Genomic DNA, 22,009 nt, shown 5'->3' on the forward strand with positions numbered 1-22,009 from the left:
GTAATACAAAGATTGAAGGAAAAAGTAGTAATAAACTATAATGTATATTTAAAGTCAAACAGGAGGAAACAAAATTTTGGTTTGAAAGTATTCAGTGTAAATGTGAATGTCTTAAAAAAATCAGAAGGAAAGTAAAATCTTGATTAAATAGTGTTAATTAATGATAATGGGTAGCTCTCTTCAGGAGGAAAACAACCTACAGTTAAACAATGAAGTTCAACTAGTAGTTACTTTCCAAGGTTTATAAATATCATGCTGTCTTGGAAATGCAGATTCATGGATTCTGGTCCCTGTTACCCTAAGGTAAATACACAGTAACTGCAGCAAAATTACGTGGACTCAGACAGCCATAACTGAAAGTAGAATTTGGCTGTAATCTATTACTGGTAATTCCCACTGAGTTGATTATGCTATTTCAAGCTCAATCAATGATGTGCTAAAAGGAAAGCCCCTATAAAAATGTCACTGCAAACAAAAGGAAAGATTAGGATGATTTCCCCAACGCTGATGGAGTTCCTGATGCTCCAGATGCCACTCTGCTAAGCAGCTAAAGACTTTCCTCTGCTACCTATAATGTGATTTCTCAAGAACAAATATTTTGCTACAAAATCCAATAAATTGCACAAGATCACATGTATTTTGAAGGCACTTCCCAGGGAGGTCTCTCACCCTGGAAAGTCAGAGTTTTCCACCTATTTGTTTCAAATCGCACAGCGCCTAAGTATAATAATAGTATTTGGAGGAATGTTTCCAATAGATGTGCTAACTGCATACCACTTCTTCGTGCTGCTGCATGCTGCCTACTGGAAGAGCTTACCTCAAGCTCAAAAGGAAAGTGGTTGAAATAACAGGAGACTGAAACTGAGGTCACATCTGTACTACAAACTATAGCATCGTGCTCAGACATCACTGAAGATGGGTAGTGAAAATTGTCCAGCCACAGTAGCAAGGATCTCCACGTGAGGGTTATTTTTTAATTTTGTTTCAGTTTCTATTTTCTCCATGGGATAAAGTTAAAATCCAAGGCAAGGCACCAACCTAAGCAACCCAGATAAAATGTCAGCAGTAGATTTATGATGGCTAAAAATGAGAAATCAAAATATTTAAAAAATTATGCTGCTCTCTTTTTCAGTATGCCTCTGAAATTTATCTCTAGCTATAGAGTACCTTTTCCTAACTGCAAGACCTTGGGTGAGAAGATGCACTGTCCCAAATATCAGAAGTTTTGGAGTGCTGGAGGAAGGAGCTTACTGTGAGAAGTGTGTTTTCAGATGTCTTTGAAATCCCCTGCATACCCCCACACATCCTCATCCATGCTGTTGCCCCCACGCACGGAGTGATGTAAGATTTTTTTGTTTCTGCTATCGTGTTAGGTGGTTCCCCAGATGTGAACTAAATCTCAGTAAGTAGAGATGAGGAGAAGATTTGCTTTGAAAGCACACTCCTGAGCTGAACTAAAACTCAGAAGTAGATGCACATTTTAAAAACTCCAGATGATTTTTATAGGACTGGGCTGTTAAAACAGATACATATTTTTGCTGGAAGTATTGACCTGCTGCTTATAGCTATTAGAAAGTCTAGCCAATGCTAGCATGGTAGCTACAGGTGATTATACAGTTACCAATGGGTTATTAAATCTCCTCCAAATCAATGCCTCATCTCCCGGAAATGGATTTAAAAAGCTGGGGAGGTACAGAATCACCCAATGGAATTATACAGAAACCATCCTATATTTTTTAAAAATCTAATTAACTGTAAAGTAATTTCACTCCACTGAGACCATAATAGCAGAGACATAAGAGAAGGAGCAGTAATTTGCTTTCCTGCCTATTGATTTCTGGACGGTAACGGGAAGAGGCAGGTATTTTTAGTCTATCTTAAAAAAATAGTTTATAAGTAAAGCTTTTTCGGTGCTCAGGGAGAAAATCTAAACATTTAAATGTCTTGTTTTGCTGTATGCTCTGTTCACGCTTTGGAGTTTCATCAGTAAGTAGGAATAGATAGTTAATAGCTGTAAAAAGGGGCTGGTCTGTGCTTTGGAGTTTTCTTTCGGATCCATCAAGAATATCGACTTTACATCCCGCCCACCTTCCCAACCTTATATTGATGGAAGGCAGCTCTGCAGGCCTACCAGGTCACCTACAGAGGTGTTCAGGAGTGCGTTTCGCTGCTCATCGCGCCGTCTTTTCTTTTCAGTTAAACTGTCACTATTTTGCCAGGAACACTGAAAACATCTGCCAGCGTTAGTACCGGTGGGAAGGCCTTTCCACCCTGACCAGCCACCTGTCTGTTTGACAAGGATGTTACAGCACCCACACAGCAGCCTGTTAGAGAGGAAATTCCAGGAGCACTGAGGCACGTCTTGCACTGGCCACCACCGCTGCTGATGAGGGTTGACACATCCATTCTTGCAGAGAACGGCTGCCAAGGGGTAGCGGGCTGTACTGAATTTTACATGAACCTGTCAATATAGTACATAACGTTACAATTTTGGCGCTCCTCAGAGATTTCACTCAGCAAGACATCACCTCATAATTTACTGCAACAATAATATTTTGTCTAATATTAACTAAATTCTGTTCTTGTTTATGCCCCGTTGGTTTTGTTTTCAGAACATTTCATACACATACAACAGGAACGTTGTCGCTGTACCTGATTCTCCTCTCAGTAATAGAGCAGCAACATTGATTTAAACAGTGGTGTTCTGGCTTTCTCCATGTCTAAGGGCATGTGTAAAGGCAGAAAGTTCAAAGAATGGAATCCTAGTCTCAAAATAAATACAAAATCCTTATTGATTTCATTCTGGGATTTTAAAGCTAGAAAGAAGATGTCATGATAAAGCCTAACACGAAAAAGGGCTTAATTTTGGCCAGTGCATCTTTTTCAAGACTTGAACCGGAAACCTGTTGTGGTTTAGGCTTCTTTGTGAGGACAATGAAAGAACAGGACCAGGTGCTGAACTACTTAAAGATTAGAGATGGCTTGACTGGACTGGCAGGTCAGTTTTCAGACAAAGCCTCTAATGTTGTGAGGAGTGCGGTGTTTCTGAAACACCGTGTAATGATGCTTCTAAGCAGATATTTCATTGAAAATATATTTTGCAGAAACTAGGAAAGTTACTTCTGATCTTATCTGAATCAGGATTACAAACACAATTAAACGAGAAGTTTTCACCAAGTTCTAACCGTCTGTCTTTTAGTTTGACCACATCTAGTAACATATCAGGTGAGCATTTTCTCTTTAAACAAAATGAGCTTTCCAACTCGGTGTCACAGTATCCTTGGTTGTGCTGTAGCCATAATTCCAGAAGAAAAATTCTGGTTTGGTATTTTAAAAGTCACCTTCTCTCCGTGACATTAATCTGCCAAAGTCCGACTGCTACAGTTAACCTCACTCCCACAATTTATCACAAACACACAGTGTCTCTCTCTCCTTCACACACACTACTCCAGCTGGCTTATTTCTGGCAAGTAATAGGTTTTCCTTCACACTTAAATCTGTGTTTTAATTTTAGTTCACTCTCTTTCAAAACCAGAAGCCTACAGTCTCCCTAACCCTAATTTTTGTTCCATCTGCATCTAAACTGCAGGGTAGATATTCAGTGTTATGACAAAGTGAAGCACTTAAGGAAAAATTTATATCAAAAGTCTTGTTTCTCAGAAGTAAAAGCTAATACGCATTTTGGGGAGAAACATTACAGTTGCAATCCTGTGCACATAATGCGACTATTTATCATTGTTGGGCACTTTTGACTGGATGATTCAAGATATACTTCATAGTTTCAGGACATTTACAAGAAGATAAAGGAGAAAACATTCGGTAGAAGATGATCCCATACATTATAAATAATGACTTCTGTGGTGTCACCATAAAATATCTTATAATAATGAACCAAGGTGAATAATTCACACAATTTTCTATTGGCTTAAAAAATTAGATTTTTTTTAGGAGCTAAGTGAACAATAAATTTCAGTTCCAAATGAGCAGCACAGCAGATAGTCTCCAACCCTTATGCAAACATGCGCATGAGTAAGGGAAATAATGGCCAACCAAAGTGAACATTGCTATACGCTGCTCATATATAGTATGTCAAAGCAATAGGACTGTCTAAGTCACTGGTAGGGTATGCTCCACCAGTTTAATAATTTTTAAAGGCTTTTAAAATAATTTTCAAATACCCCTAAAGTAGTTTGTGAGTTCTGTTAGAATTATAATTATTATTTCAATGAAAACTAAAGTATTGGAGCACTGCAATCAACTGGTTTGCTCATGCGTTCTAAACTTGTGCTTTATTTTTCCATAGAGGGTTATTTTCCTCACAGAGTGGTTGCTGCCCTAAGTTGTTCAATAAATTTGAAGATTTGTTACTGCATTCAGTAGCAAATACATTCTTGTAAAATACACCGTAGGTGCAACTAAATAAAGGTAAAGGCTGAAACTCTCCTTTTTTATTGTCAGCAAGAATGACACAGTATATGGAAAGCTCAGAGGTTATACAATAATAAAAGTACAGTTAACCCCAGTGATTTGGTCCGATACATTGTCTACTAGGTCTGTGTAACTCTGTCCAGAAATAATCTTATTTGTTGGAATAATGAGTATTCATATCAGTGTCCTTCTTGTGAGTTGTTACGTACAGGCATGAAACTGCACATGAATGACAAACTAGGGACCTAAAGAAGGAAAATTCCTGTTTATTTAAATAAATATTTATAAATAAATATAAATAAATATCCTTCATATTTGCAGGATTAAAACCCAAATATGGAAAAGTAGCCTATTTACAACAAAATGACAGTCTACAAAATTAAGAGAGATCTTTTTTTAAGTAGTATCTGTTCATTGTTCAGGAAACTGTTCATTTCAGCCTCCTGCATTCTACAAATACGAGTTTCAGTCTTTAGTACTGGAGAAAGCCTAACATTCACTAAGGCGGCATAAAGTATGTATTAACTTTGGTTCCGTCATGCACCCTCCACCCCCTCAGTGTATCCAAAAGTTTCCAGTGCACGGGGATGCAGGCTTAGTCCCCAGGGGTGTTAAAAATTAGTTATGAGTTAAGCAGGTAAAATGCTTTCTAATAATAAATAGTTGTTTCAGTCACTAAATGCTGAGATACAAGGACTAAATCAATACAGGAAAACTGATCTGGGAAGGTCAGTTCTTCTGATGCCTCCAAATATCCTGTGTTAGGGTCATTGCTCAGATCTAACGTGCATCATCCAGCCTGTATTTTAGACATAAAACATATGCCAAACTTTGGTGAAATGTCGTCATTTGCTACTGAATGATATGTTTAATACGGACATGCAAAGTGAGGCTGCTTTGGGCATTCTGGGATGGGAAATCCACACAATTCTGCTTTGTAAATGTTGAGCTTCAGTCTTTCTTTCAACTGTAGGAGTGACTAGAGCTTGTGTATATTCTCCAGGTAAAGAATCATACTTCTAGTTTCAGCACTTGATTTCATAGATTACACCTAGCTGCACTGATAGTACCAAAGCAACTGCAATATTTTTCAAAATACAAAACATGTTTCTAAAACACACTGGTGCAAACATGTGCTCTATGCTATAGGATTTACACCAAAATTCCTTATCTGTGATGTTACTGTACATCAGGTGCTACTTTGATGGAGTCAATTTATACCACATTGCTGTGAAGAATTCAAAAACAGGTATCAAAACATTTATTACTCTTTTAACCTCTTCCAATGGTGTAGGGATTATTCTATGCCCAATTGAAACAAATGAAAAATGGCATTACAGAAAATCACTTAAGAGTTTAAACTTGCACGACAACTATTCTGTCATGACAGAAAACCCCTTAATACCACTGAGCAAGGGACATGAAAGATGATTATGGCTAAATTACCAACTATGGTAGTTTACATTGGTGGTACAAAAGCTGGTCTTGGTCACCAACTCTGCATGCCATTTCCACTTTGACATGTAAAAGGGGCCTTTCCAGCAGCAAAAAAAGGTATTCAATGCCAAATTATTTCAAAGGGTCCTTAGGAATGTGATTTCTCCCTGTGGCTTTGGAACATCTCTGCTGTAATGTGGCTGGAGCTGCAGCTGCTCCCAGTGCCTGGGGAGCCAGGTGCAAGACTGCCATCTGCTACCGGGGAGGGACATTAGGCTCCTTTGCCTTCTCTTCTCACTAGCACAGAAAACAGGATTTTATTCTTAATATTTAGCTGTTTTCTACGTAGCTGCAAAATATACCTGTCTCTTCATGTTTGAGATCTGCTTATCTTTACCTCGCAGATTGGCTGGAGGAGGGATAGAGACAATCAGAATTTCACTTGTGCAACCGAGACACTCATCTCAGTGCATGTAAATACACGGCAGCAGCTGAGCTGAGCACAAACCGGGAGGTATAATACCACATGCACAGTAGCCTCCAGCAACAGCGAAGCTGTTTAATGACCAGCATGTAAAGCTGCACACTATGAGCTCTCAAATTCTAATGTTGCATCAATAACTCCATCAGTAAATAGTTTTTGGGTTAATAAGAATATGAGGTATCTGACCACTGACTTCTCGGAGCTTTGGATGCAAACCCTTTCCATAGGGCCTGCCTATGGCTCAGCATACAACTTCATAAATTCTCCTGCTTCTGAAGCCCTCATTACTATCGTCTTATTCTGATTTATAAAATTGTATCCAAGTTTAGTTTTTCTGCTAAAAAAGAAGTCTCATTTCCTTGGCACTAGGCAAGAACAGTTTCCAAGTTTCCTTTGAAAATTAAAAAAAATAGAAGTGGTTTGCTTGAGAGAAATTCTCTAGATCTTGGCTCAGCTACAGAAATAATTCCAGGAGAAACAGCTCCCTCCCCCCCAAATCTAACAAGACTTGACAGTAGGAAAACAATTCAGTACAAACAGAAGCTTTGCAACTGCCAGGAATGAAATCCTGGCTTCACTGAAGAAAAAGAGACTTCTGCCATCGATTTCAATGAAGCCAAATTTTCTTTCCAGGTCATTTGAATCCATGTCTCACAGCTGGTTGCCCAGGTCTAGAAGCACCACAGAATGGTTTTTGGCAGTCAGATGCTACTAGAATACCCAGCATCTGCCTGCTACTTTGGCCCGTGAATTTCATCAAGTCAGAGCTGGTATCACGCAGAATCAGGCTGCAGCCTGCCAAATGCAGAGAAATTTCCTGTTCAGAGGAGGACTTTCTCAGGTTTATGTGCATTACCAATCTGTAGTCATGGCTGTTTGTCTGGAGTCCCAGTGCAGCGGCAGCTCATTCTGTTGATGAACATAGCGTCTGTGTGATGCAGAGCTTCTCTGAGGAACCACCAGTTTCCCTTATTTAAATAATAGTAAAGGTAAACACAACTGCTCACAACTCTTATTATTTACTGACCCTAGGCATAAAAGAAAGAATGTCCTCTGTGAACACGGTAGGAGATTATAGCAGGCTTTATGTTGAGCATTTCTACAACCAATAAGTGATTTTTTAATTATTTTTCTCAGGAAGAGGAGTGGTTAGTGTTAACCTAATGAAGTCAGTAAGTCTTCCATTGCTTTTAGCTCTTTATGATATTAGAACTATTAACCAGTTTTACAGATATTAAAACTGAGTTTTTCAGAGAAGCCTGAGGAAGTTAGATATCATTGAACTTCAGGAGGGATTTAGCACCCAATTTTTAAAAAAATCTAGCTAAAACAAACGAATTTTTGTGACTCAGAAGTCTTGAGAAATAGAGGCATCCTAAAAATAGAATTTTACAATATCCTAGAAGCATCAAATAATGAAGCATCAGGACAGACCTGATAACTTCAGTGGATGTTCTACAAACTATAAAGAATATTTCCAACATCATTGTTTCTCCTGCAGTATTTTCTCCTTTTGGACTTCTTTACATGTAATTCACAAACCTTTTTCTCAAACTGATATATTATCCTTCTTCGCATGAGAAAAAACCCCACCCTGATCTGTGTGCAGCGAATAACACTAGACCTTTCCAATCACTTACAGATGTTCATTAGTTTTCTTCCTCTTGTCATCTTTGCTTGCATTAAAAACACTGTCCTATTGTTCTGCAACACAAAGGACATTCAGGGTATTCATGTGCACATAGATACTATTTACCAGAACATTTACCTTGTGATTTCCCTATGTAGAATATTATGAGGAATAAAAATAGTTTCAGTAGTCTGTAGCCCAAAACCTTAAAAGAGATTTAAGAAAATGTGGGCGGGTGATCAAGCTACTAATGCAAGAGTCTGGAATGACTGTGCGTTTTGAATTTGTATGGATTTTTTGTTGCTACCGCTCAAGTTCAGAAGCTGTTTCACATTGTAAAGTGTTCTCTTTTAATTAAGTTAGGACAGGTTTTGTATTTTTTTGAAAACTCTCAGAAAACAGGATTTGGAAAGATCTCTTGAGTTCATGTTGAGAAGTTTATCAAAAGTAATTTTTTCTTTATATTCCATTTTGTTTGATAAGTTATTGTGGATGATCTTGCCAAATCACGCATTTTTCTGCTCCATAGTTTGCAACAGAAATAGCCATTTATTGTAGAAAGAATTTCACGTTTAATGTAGTCGGATTCAGTGCTTCTCTGTTCCTTCCCCTTCTCATTCACTCTTTTGCCTACAATTTCTCTTTAGACCTGTTTAGACCTGAATTAATAAGCATAAAGAAAAGGAAACAGAAAAGCACCTTGTCCAAATCTGAAGTTACTGCTTACAGCCTAGCTTTGGCTGCCAAAAGCATGACACGCTGCTGGAGAGTCCTTGAAGTCCATTAGGATTTCTGCAACTGTTACTGAGTTTAGATGGATAGATGAGTTTAGACACTAGAGTGATAGGTGGCTGCAGAGCTACAAATAGAGTTCTGCGCCATGAGAATCGTTTCTGTTCATTTAGCCATCATTGACTTAAGATTTGGACATTCAAGGGAGCAAGCTACTCGGCTGCCATTGCATTTCAATTAGAAAATGGTACCGGCTCCACTAGGGACTTTTGACCTAACTCAGCCTAAATTGTTAGGACCAAAGCCAATGAGCGGTCAACTGCGTATCAGCTGCTCTGGAAGCTCTAAGCACCTCTCTGAATCCTCGAGTACGTTCTAACGTACTCTTGCACATGGACCTGTAGAGAAGCGGAATCAGCTGCCTTTCTTTACTGAGCTCCCTGAAGGAATTTGTGAATGAACTGCGTTAAGAAGCTGCTGATGCCTTGTGGGAAATTTCTGAAACACATTTTGTGTGGAATCGATTCTTTATGTGCCCTGTAGCATATTTTCTCTGCCTCTTTTCTTTTGCACTGGAATCCTTATGAGAAAAGTTGTTGCCTTTTTTGGGGCAAGATTTCCATTACTGTCTCATCTCAGACTGAATTTCCACATTTAAGTATATGCTGTTTGAAGCAGCAATTAATGCAAACTCTATTCCCCAGAAAGAAGAGGTTGGGATTTTTTTTCAGGGAGGATGAACAGGAAATAAGGGAGGGGCTTGCATTTGCTTAAAAATTCTGTTAGCTTGCCTGATGAGGGTGCAAGAGAGACATAAGAAAATGAGGAGAAATCTATTCCCTTCCTTGTAGATCCTAGCTAGGATTTTTCTAAACAGGTCTGTCGGTACTACTCAGGATGACCTGAGAGGGTTTGAAAGTAAGGCTGTACACTGCAGTATTGAAGTATGACAATAAAAGTGGCATTATCTAATTTATTTTAGTTTTTTACAACACAGCTAGCATAGTACAGTAAGTGCATTAGACATTTTGGGATTCTACCATCTCATATTTCACTGCTGTCATCTCAGTTTGTCAGCAAAACAATATTTTAATAAGAATGAGCCAAGAATATTGAACGGGACCCAGGACCCTAACTGAATTTTTCCTCTTTCATGTGACTACAAATGCTACAGATATGGCCAGACAAGCTATGTCTCCAATTACACATAAGCAAGTGTATTTTCCTTAGACTATATTTTGAATTACTGCCAGAAAATATTAGTCCTCCTCAGTGTAAGGTGGCAGAGGAATCAAGTGCACACAGCCCACAACAGTGTTTATGCATCGTCGTAACAGAGAAGAAGCTGGGGCACTGGTTTGACAGTCACAGGCCTGGCCAACTCTCCAGAAGGGCTATTCAGGAAAACTACATTATTGGTGTTGTAATTAAAGTTGGTACAGAATCAGTAAGATACACTTAAATCCCTTAGCACTTAAAATTGCATTTCAGAGGTGAAACACTTTATAATGACTATAGAGTGACATAGAGGACTATGATTTTCTTAAATTTTTGTTTTTAAGGGTAACTGATCACTGAATAAAATAATAGCAATTGCATTACAAAGTTAGACATGTGCATATATTTCTGAAAATGAAATTTTAAAGCTGAAGGAAAATCTTCCCTCGCATGAAATACACAAAAGAAAATTGATAATTTTTAAATGATGGAAATTATATTATATTTTTGGATTAAATTCCAGTCTTAAATACAGCTAGATAATGCCAGTGATTTGGGAGTGTGTGTAATTAAAAGGAAAAAGATCTTCGCCTTCACTGATGGTTATTAGAGCAAATCCCCGGTGGTAGCAAGAGTAACAGTATTTGGCTCTTTGTAACTCAGAAGTCTAATAAAGAACTGCTTTATCCTGTATTTACTACAAGAGTTTCATAAAGCTAAACTGAAATCTCTAGTATTCAAAAATACCACATGATATTTAAAGGTGTGTTACTAGGACTAAGCTGCTCCTGTTGCCTAATACTGTACAATAGCTCCCATTGGAGTTACTATTGAAATAAGATCATTTTCTAAAATAAATGAAGAAAAAATGCATAAAAAACATTACAGCATATGAAGCTAAACAGTTCCTGTTGTTGGAGTACTACCTGTATAGGTGATTGCCCAAGCAGTTAAAGATTTATGCCTTAATTTTCAAGTTGCTCCGTACCTGCAGTGTTACTTTGTGTTTAATAATGAATGCCTAAAGCCACTGGGGGACCTATTTGCATGGCTACTGCAGTGATTTTTTACCCCATCCTGGTTTTATAAGGAACTTCAGTGCTGGAAGTGCTGAAGTATAGCAGTGCCAAGTTTAGAAAACTCTTATTTTCCAAAAGCTACATATAATCTCTTTTTAACCAGTGATTTCAGTTTCCACTGGGCGCTTATGCTGAAAATATTTACTGTTTTCAAACCATTACATTGCAAAAGTGTAAATGACAATTTTGAATCATTCATTTGCAATTAATCCAAGCTTTTAATTTCAGTTTTTTAAAAGGTTAATAGGCTCCACTGACCATAAATATTAATTTTATTTATACATATACATCAGAGCCTTTCCAGAACACGGCAAGTGCAAGGACCTCATCACCTATAATCAACACTCAAGAATAAAAACAAGCACTCCCCTGGAACTGAGAATGTACTAATAACTTAATTGTTGAAAAATATTTTTTTCATTAATAGAAAGGCAGATTGTAGAAACAGAAATACGGATGCAAAATTAGCATAACATTTAAAAGGACTGTAAAAGGGGCAGAGAAAACGTCACCTTTGGTTTTGGCACACAAAGGGAATGAAGAGAGTGAGAGAGGGGAGAGTGGAAGCAGGGTGAACTGAGTCGCAGTTACAGCCACCCGAGGACTGCTCTGCGCCGCCTGGGGCCACCCCTATACCATTACTTGCTGTCAGTAGCTGCTGTATGTGTTTTGTATTCTTGGGTCTCCTTTCTGCTTTTCAGACGTTTAGATATTTTTTAGCTTCCTTCAGTACGTGCAGTACTTTTTGTACTAAATACAAAATCCTGGCCTGTGTGACGGGACTGCCCTGCACTCCCCTCTGCTTGATCCAGCTGTTGTTGAGCACCTCGGGAGCAATTCCTTGCTTTACCCTCGATATATGTGCCAAGCAAGGGGGAAACCTCCAGCCAGCACTAGATCTTCAAATGGCCTGTGCTGTGGCCGGTACGCTCAAACTTCGTCCTGCTTTCACCAGTATGAGTTAGCTGAAGCTTCTCTGTCTGAGCCGAGAAGGACCACCCGTTTCCTACATGACCGCTACCTACACAGCTGAGGACCAAAAGTGCTGCCTAGTTCAGTGGTTTGCTGAACAAACTCTGTAATTCTGGACAAGCCCAGAGCTGGTGCAAATCCAAAAATTATGTTACTTTTTGATACCTTCTTCCTCTCTCTGGAAGTAGCAATTAACAAGGTAGAGCAGTGAAGATCTCCCTTTGCATGAATAGCGGTTGCTTCACGCTCCTTATAATTATTTTGAAACAGTATTAACACTTTTGCAGCGCGCTCCTACAATACGGGGATTTCCTTTCTCCATTGACATTACTACAGATTTTCACACAAAATTGAAGCGTAAAATTTTTAGAAATGTTTTAATGACTTCGAAACAAAGCTTCTTTCTCAAAAATACCTGGGAGGTACCTGCAGCTAGGGCTGATAGGCTTAACAAAAATAGCCAAGTACCTGTTTGTGTTTTTCACTGCTCTACGTATTGCTTTGATAAGCACACTGGACTGTTGTCACGCAAATCCTCCAGTATCCTCACTTCCTGGTGGCTCCAAACTGAACATATTCAAGATCAGCGTAAGTGCACTAAACTGAGAAAAATTACACCAGCCAGCAATTATTTCTGTCCTTTCAGTCTGCTTTTTACTACCTTCTGATGTGATTCATGCTTTTATTTTGTTTTTATGTCTTCAGGTATATTCTTTTTCATGACTGATTTAGTCTTCTATTTTAGAAAAATATAATGGCAACATGATTTTTAAGGTTATACAAAAGTACGCACTGTGAGAAGCCAGAAAGAAAACATCTTAAATTACTATCTCACTTTTGAGTTCTGAGTATTACCTTCAGCTAGAAGCAGTAAGGCAAGAAACCATTGGCTTATATTTTTGAAATAAATGTCTTGGAGAAGGTCTTCACAGAAGAATAGTTTATAATTTTTTAACTGATTATTTATGATAAATGTTTAGTGACTATTATCTTAGCAGGAAACTCACTCTAACAGTTACTGTGGCACAATGTAAAATAATATTACAGTTTGCTGACATTAATTCATCTTGATTATTCTAATGATTTTATATTTTTATTGATGCACTGGATTGCAAAAAATGCAGTATAATTTAATTTTTACCATCATATGTGGAGAAATCACTGGAGGCATTAAAATGATGAAAGAAGAGTTATGCTAATTCCACAAAAAAGGATGCAAAAATGATTTATGTTACTTTCTTCTCCTATTTGCAGTTCATTAAGTCACTGTCTTCTTGTAATGACCAAGTGAAAATTAAAGTACTTCAGAGAAGAACTTTAGGTTCAAGCATCATTAGAGGAAGAGAAATGGTTTCTTTGATGAACTTGACTGCAGAAATCTATAGAGCACAACTTAATCAGACTGCACATTGATCTTTGATGCTAGAAGGCTAAGATTGAACAAATCTTTTTAATGCATATTTTTCATTTAAAAAGTAGCATATGATGCATGTGAATGATTTATATTTAATATAGTTCAAGTTTGTAAGGTATAATGGTACACTGCACTGCAAACTGAAATCTAGAAAAAATAGGTACCTATAAGGTTATATATTTCCTTATACATTCTACATTACATAGGATCTATGACTCTGGGAAATGGCATATTGTTTCTTAACTGAAGAATAATATGGGGTTGCATGCAACACTGTGGTGGAGGGTAGTAGTGATTCTGCTCCAACAACTCCTATTAGTGTTCAGGAGAAAAATGCCTAACTTCTAAATTCCAAAAGGAATACAGAAGGTTAGAATGTGAATCTAAAAGGTTTAAAGTTTTTTTCTCTTATTGAAATAACAAAGATTAATACCCCTTCTCTTTCTAAAATGATTATAAATCTTTTTGTGATAATAGGTCATAACATATGCCCCATACTTAACACATGGTAGCAACTCACAGGTTTATATATGCTTTCTTCCAGAAGGATCCCGTAGTACTATTCATATCTAAAGAAGTGGTATATTAGGGCCATATTTCACATCTTCCACTTGTTTGTTCCACTTACAAAAATAAGATGTGCTAAACCAGCAATAACAGATTTTAATATGTTTAAATTTCTTTTGGAGTTCAGAGATTAACCCACTTTGAAAATCTTGTCAATACTTCAGTTTACTCTTTTTTTTTTTTTTTTTTAATTGGGTGTCAGTGTAGATCTGGAAGTTGGAGCCAAATGCATTGCTCCTATATGTCGCTGTAAAACAGCTGTTCCAGGACAGGATGGAGCTTTCTGAGCCTCCAGTAGTTTGTTCCAATTACGTGTCATGCTCAGGAATCTTCCTTGAGTTGTCATCTCAGAGGAAAAACCCTCCAGTACTTCAAGTAATTTCTAAAGGATATTCTTCCTTTCCTCCCATGAAACTGTCATTGCTGGCCAGATAAACACACGGGGCATTAAATAACCACTTCTAAAATCACCAACTCCTTTTTCACTTTCAACTTCTTCAATTCCCCCTATTTTATTTGCTGCTGAACATGCCTATTTGACAGAGCAATCCCTTCTCAGCGTAAACCAATACTGTCTCGGCAACAAAGCTGCTAGGTATTAAATATAGGATAATAGAGATAATTTTTAATCAGGTTAATGTGCTTCAATTACTATAAATCAGATTTTATTTCTCTAAGCAAGCGATCGGTATTATTTGGGCTATTTAAAACACGAACTCTTTAAACAGTCCAAGTCATTTAGAAAACAGATACATGTTTTCAACAAAAGTACATCATTGTTCTTGATGTGCCAGTAACTATGCACTGAGTAGCATTTTTCTGAGAAATAAGTCTCATAAAGCCCATGAAATTGAATTTAATGCTCATCGACACCAAGCCTCCTAAAATGGTAAAGAAACAAAGATCAAGCACGAACAAATAGCAAAAGTGACTTATTCATATGAAAAAGTCAGTTCTTAAAACAGTAAGTACTGCCTGGGAACCACCCCTCTTCTGTGTTTTCAGTGGATTAAGTACTGTAAGCAGCACACTACCACCAAGTCCTGCAGTTAGATTCCCTTGGCTGGGTCTTTGTACCAGTGCAACCTCTTTGGTTTTACCCGAGTTCAGAAAATGCACTCCACAGGACGGATTTTTGTGCCAATGAAGCCACATTTAATGAGCAAAGTGGTTTTATCTAGAATCATCTCAACAGCTGCCATTTCAGACAACGTGAAAACACTTTGCAAATGGCATTACTGATCTGCCAGTGACACATTTTACCCAGATATATCCTACACTTAGTCTTTTTTTGTCCAAATTAGATGTTGAAACGAGATTTTTTTTTTCTCAGAATGGGTATCCAGAGCTTGCCTAAATACAAAACTAACTAAGCCTGCCCTTAATTTCAAGTTAGGGGGCACATAATAGACAGGAAACACAAATCCCATGTGTGATGGGTTTCTGTGGCAGAAGGCGTAACAAACACCTTATCACAGTTTAATAGAGAAATTAAATGGAAAGGTTTCATATCTAGATAATGCGAAATCTTGATCTGTGGCAAGCAAGATTTTGTTTTCTAGCTAAAGTAACGATAAGCCTAGGTTTCATGCACTCTTTCATTTTGTATATGAAAACAACAGATAAGCACTCTGAAGGTACAGAAAAAAGTATGCCCCAGCAGCTTTCCTAACTGTTCAAGGCTGTTCTGGACTTACATATATTTGTCATTGTGCACTGTTAACCGAACCTTTGGAATACAAATAGGATGGGAGCAGAGAAGACTTTAAATCTCTTGCATAATTTAAAAACAAACACGTGTAAAATAAAAGTGCAGAGATGGACACAAAGTGATTTATAAACTGAGAAATGACTCTTAAGTTGCTTAATTTTTGTCTGGATTCTGATAACCAGTAGTGTTGTCCTTGATTCTCATCTTCTTCCCCCCTTCCCTCTTGGCTTGTGGGAATAAAGTAAAAGATTAAATGAAAACCCCTCCATTTACAGTAAGTCCGAGGATGTAAAAACTTCGGAAAACTTTTCCTACTTGCTGTGTAAGCCTCCTCAGATTAAGTGAATTTCCAAGAGGCAGAAATGGTCAGCAGAGACACTGAAGTATAGCAGTTTTAAGAGCTCTGCTATTAAGAGATTATATGGATGGTCTTTGCCTTTGGTGGATGTTGGTATTGTTGGTGCTATTGTTGATAGTTGGACTAGAGAAACTGAGTTAGCTGGCATCACACATTTACTGAGGAGAATGCAAGAAGCAAATATTCAGGGGGCCCAACAAGAAAATCTGGCAAACTGAACATTCTTTTTTGTTTTTACTTTGGCATGATGCATGGAGTGGTATCTGGAGTATTTAATATCCAGGCAGAAGAGCACATGAAATCAATAGCTAGATTGTAAGAGTGTATCAGGGACCTCTTCTATGTTCTCTGTCAAGAATGTTTAAATATTGAACCCTTCACTATCTTGGGAGAACTATATCTCTGCCTTACAAGCCCTCTCTGTGATCCAACGATTCTATTTCACTGCTGCGACTGACAATGACAAAGCTTTCTGCTATCCTTCTGCCTCCGTCCATCGTGGTCTGTTTGTATCTCTCTGTAACATTTATGACTACTGTTTTGTTAGCAGATTTTCTGCATGTTATTCATGATCAGCTGAATTTGAAAGAATACAATATTTGTATTCCATAATAAAAGAGAGGATAATTTTTATAGGTTTTATATGTTAGGTAATCAGCTTCACAGATGATCAAAGATTAACTTTAAATGGATGCTGCTAAGAAAGATCTTCAGTCTTAAATCAGCTTTTCTGCTTTAAACCTTTCTCTTTAATCCTCAGCTTCAAGTAATTTTATAAATAGATAAAACTGGAAAATCTTTTAAACTACAGAAGTATAATTTCATCAGATGAGCCTCAATGCTATCTTTTCTTTACTTGAGATAACTGTAAGAAAACATAGTTTGTCTTATTATAAGCTGCACTGTACATCAGCAATAATGTAAAATTATTAATAAACAAAACCTGGATCATTTTAAAAAACAAACTAAATCAATATAAGTCCTTTCTCCCAGTTACATAATATTTCAGAGTTGTTTCTATGTCAGGATTTAAAACCAGGCTGCATAGTAACACCAGCACCTACCAGCACACGTGTGCAGCTCAGGGAGCCATTTCAGCTAAAATGACCGTAGCCCGGCTGTATTGATGCTGCACTGCACAGTGCTGTGGTGTATGTAACCCCTCAGGCCCAACGGCTGGAAGGTGGTATAGCAAAGAGAACCAGTTGCAACAATTACCTCGTATGCAGTCTAAATGCTTCTGCAGGTACACAAATATAAGGCAAATGAAGGCGAAAAGATTTGTTTTCTGAGAAAACAGTTTATCTCGTCTGGTTTTTTTCCAGTTTATTCAGATGTGAGGGCCCAGAGTCATCCTGCCTTATTTTTGCTATTTAATACCTAATTGTCTTGTTTTAAACTAATAGTCTTGTCTACCATTATACTTAGGGGAGAGCGAGGGGTGCCTACAGAGTATAATTCATTCACCTATCTTTGATGGCTGTTAGAGTAGGATGAATTACTTCTGGAAATGCCCATCTCTCTGCGTTGATGTAGCCTAAGTGAAACTTGATGGTTACAGTTACAGGAGATTAATCCCACTTTAGGAATCTGATCATTAACTGAGTTGCACTAGTATAAATCTAGAGTGCTTTGAACTGCATTGCTCAATTTATGCTGTGTGACCCAAGCCAATCCAAACCTTAGTACGCGTCAATCAACTTGAAATATACAGCTTAATAAGAAAAGTTTAAAACCAGTTTTGATATGAAAATATTTCCTGAGATCCTTGCCAATTTGTGCAGTTTCATATTCACAATAATGAGTAATAAAAGCAGTAATAGTAAAATGCTTTCACTACAGCAAAAAAAATCCACATAAAGTGAGAGAAACTGATTGTAAGAAGTGTTGCTAAATGAAAAAAAGTAACCAGGATTTGGAAAATATTTTACGCCAGTTTTAATTACTTTTAGCTTTGCTGACAGCAGGGTAAGTAAAAGGTAAACAGTTTTCACAATAAAATGTGATCTTTAAAACTACAGTATTCTTGTATATTGAATTGGTAGACCTGATTTTACTGATATTTAAATTGGGTTTGTAGTGATATCAGTCCGCTAGTTTCAATGCAGTTACTCCTGCTTTGTATGAGTGTAAGTGAGAATACAATCCTACGCTCCTCTTTGTTTTGACAGTATACATATTTTTCCATGCAATTTAAATAATCAAATCCCCTTTCCTCCTTATGCATTGGTCACATCTCATGAAGTCGGTGAATACTTCACAACTCCAGTACACAGTAGAAAAGGCATTTAGAAGAAAAACTACACGTAATCATTAAAAAGACAGAGCATAAAAAACTACCAGAGCTGCAGGGCAGCAGTAATATTCACAAACTCTACATTTGTGTTCAGCAATAAAAATGAAACCAGATAGAAACTGTCCCATCGTATGCTATGTAGGCTAGACCTGCAAAAAACAGCCTTGAAAGAACTGCATATAGATGGTAATAAACTGTTTTTGGAATGTCATTAATAAAACAAAAATTACTCTGAAAAATGCTATAGAGCCTGCTTAAATATTTTAGGTTAAAACATTCCAGATGAATGTTACAAGACCTACATTACTAGGAAGAATTAATAAAGTAGGGTTGAGAGAAATTTCTGATCGAAAAATAAATGCATTCTGTTGTGTATAACGGACACTGATGTGTACCACCATGTTTATGAAGACTTCTCCTCCGGCAGCAACCATTGATTGATATAGTGAGAGAGCAACTAAATATTTTAACTGAATATTTTTAACCTCATGTAATAATAAAGTTAAGGAGCATCACTGACAAGGAAAGCAAAGGAACAGGGGCTTCCTGTCAAGGCCATAGTGACTTCCGTATTCTCTCCGAGTGCTTTGGGTACGTCAGGAAAAAAGATCAGTTTGCAAGGCTTCTTCGGGATGGTTCCTCATGGAACTCTTTGTCCAGCTCAGTTTTGAGACTCTCAAGTAAAAAGAGCATCTACTGTTTAATGTGGGAGACACCTTCCTAGTCTAGTAGCTCTCACTGTTGGAAAGTTTTTCCTGATACTCAGCTTCAGTTTTCTATTAATTTCTTCCCGTAACTCTAGTTATATGGTATTTATGGCTCAGCAGCGTAATCCAGGATCACAGTCTCGGTCTTTTCTTTTACAATTTTACTGCCTTTTTATAATTAACAACCTGAAAAATTCTCTGAGGAGATACTCAAGTTGCCTATTGGAAAAGAAAAGACATTTCAATGCCTTGGGATTGTTACCTGAGGCAAGATAACCTGTTATATAGTACTCCTCTGAGTAAGGATAAACTGATAGGCACAGGATCTGCTATCCTGCCTCTGTAACTCTGCCCATGGGTAGCATGAATTTTTTGTTATAATACATATCTAGGGCTAAATTGGCCTCTGGTTCCCTTTTTCAGAGCTGTGGGTGAATACTGTAGAAACAAAGCCACTGAGCAGCAGTACTTGGAGCTATTGGGATGGTTCAGAGCAGACAAGTAACATTTAATTTGACTTAAACCTGAATCAGCATTTGAATCAAACTCAGGTGCTCAGAAAGTTTTAAATCCCCCCTCATGGCTTTTAACGTGGGCATTTTTCTTTATCTTGTACCATCCATCTAGTGTCAACAGATGCAATCCGCAGAAACAATAAAGGTGCCATGGCAGCTAGTTTAATTTATTACTGGTGTTTGAATCTCGTCTTGATGGTGCAGAATATGTTGGACTATAAGGAAATACAAACAAAGGCAGAATGGTAGTAATTATTCATTCTGCTGGCAAGGTATATAAGTCAGGCATTAAAAATGAACAAAGAGCTGTAAAGATTCTTTTGCAAAACTAATCAGTTCTTCTGAAGTTCTGCATTATCAGGAATAAATTTACACTAGCTGGTTTCTCTGGTGACTGAGCAGGTCTACGCCATGTCACATTTGTCTCACTGACCCTTTGCACACCCCTCCCATTTTTATCCTTTCCTTGAACAACAAAGTATTCCTTAATAGAATCCTAGATTAATTATTAACGCTAGTGTTTATATTAGTAAATAAAAATGGAAATCTGGTCTCCTCTTTTCAGACCTAACATTTTTAGCCTAACACTAAACCTGTGGTACTCTAGCACTTTATTCATTAAAGTTTAATATGGTTCCAGTGCATGTTGCAAGCATTCTTTACTCAGCCATACTAAAAAGCAAATAAGACAACTAAGTTAAAAGAAGTCCCATAAAAATCCAGTTCTTGTTAAACTAAAAGCAAAGGACAATGTCAGTGAAGATGAGCTACACTTTCTGCTTATTAAAGCCAGACAGGGTTTGATTTTAACCCATTTAGACTTTGGCCTGTTTGATTTGGATTATTTGGTTTGGGGCCAATTTTTAACTCATGGTAGAAGCCTGAAAGAGAAAAATCTACAGATTCATCCAGACAAAATATTGTCTCTCTACCTTCCAAACCCCTAACCTGTGTGCTTCATCAGCAGTTTATTTCCTGCTGAATCTTCTCGACACTGCAGTTATTCTCCACCGTAAAACTTTATTGCCAGGTTTGAGGATGTCAGCCAATCAAGCTGAAGCCCCAAGCAGGGCTCCCCTCCCAGGCTGTGCATGCTCCTACTGATGCATCTTCTTCCCTCTCCCATTCCCCCCCCCCAGCAAAGCACTGGCATCAGGTATCAATGCTCTTAAGGGAAATAAACAGTATTATTGCTTTGATGCTTGTATTTTACAACTTGGTGGAGCAGGTGCAGCCTGGAAAAAATGCTGCTTTATCTTGGGAAGTTATAGTGCTTGCTGTTTTCCAGTTTTGTTATCTCAACTAATTTGCTTCAAAGATGCAGGATGAAATGGAAGGAGCAGGCGGACCTGAAAAATATTTGACTCTGTTTTAACCCCCCGTAAGAGGGTAGCTTACCCCAGTTTAGGAATTTCTGAGACAGATCCAAGATGAGTATCTCAAAAGGTCCTCGTATCGAAAAACACGATCATTCATAAAGTTTCAGGTTCAAAAGAGATTGAAAGACATGCCCTGTGTTCATTACTTGTGAGAAGGAATTGGGAAAAATTATGTGAAAACAGTTTTGGATGGCTTTTTCTCATGTATTTCCCTCTTTTAGCCATGACTCCAAAAGAGACCCTTAGATTTTATTTAGCCTTCCCAGGATATGTTCAGGTTGTTTTCAGGTTAGAATCCTCCCAGAATAACAGGCTGAAACTTCTAGGTGTTGTTTTGCTTTGTCTTAAGAAAACCTATGGGAATTAAATTAGGACAAGAAGCAGCATATCTAAGGAACTTGACTGCATGAGTATTTGCAAAAACTGCTCCAATATTGCTGTACTTCTGTTCATCTCCATTATACAATCCTTGAACCATTTTTTTTAATTTTTGATGATTTATTTGTGGTCTCCACAAAGCAGCTGCTCACTATTTGTGTTTCTGTTGTGTCTAGGGACTGCTAACATAGTTTGGGCATCACCACTATTGAGCCAGGTGCTATGAAATATGTAAAGCTATTTCCCAAAGAGACTGCTTCCATTATCCTTTTTTTTAAACAACTGTTATAATCCTTCCTGTAGCTGTCTGCCATCTCAGCTCACTCTGGAAATGCACTGAGACTGCTTTAAGGAATGCTAGCAGCGTACAGATGACCACAAAAAACAGTGTACAGAGACCACAGAATTGAAAATTTTACTTTTCCTTCCAGTAGTATAAATCTGGAATAATCTTAATGTCTGTACTGGATGCAGTGATGTATATATGATTTGACCCTCTAGTGCTTTTGGTACTCAGCTCTGCTCCCCTTTCCTTCTTGAACACATCAGCCCTGACTCTGATATCAGCAGTGCTGCTAATGAGACTGTTGTGACTTTACAGCACTGCAAAAACTGAGATCATGTGTTAAGTTCAACTTTTTTTTAATAGGTTTTTATTTTGGATACTCTGTGAATATATACAGAAGCTATACCTATACAAATGC

The 22,009-nt window shown here is 37.7% G+C and overlaps 1 protein-coding gene across 3 annotated transcripts in view; it reads right to left on the minus strand.

Annotated features, from left to right (window-relative positions):
- Positions 1 to 22,009, minus strand: part of CA10 (carbonic anhydrase 10) — a 209,852-nt gene that overhangs the window by 74,155 nt on the left and 113,688 nt on the right. The window lies entirely within an intron of this gene.

This window comes from Aptenodytes patagonicus, chromosome 16 (assembly GCF_965638725.1).
Source record: "Aptenodytes patagonicus chromosome 16, bAptPat1.pri.cur, whole genome shotgun sequence".
Taxonomy (NCBI): domain Eukaryota; kingdom Metazoa; phylum Chordata; class Aves; order Sphenisciformes; family Spheniscidae; genus Aptenodytes; species Aptenodytes patagonicus.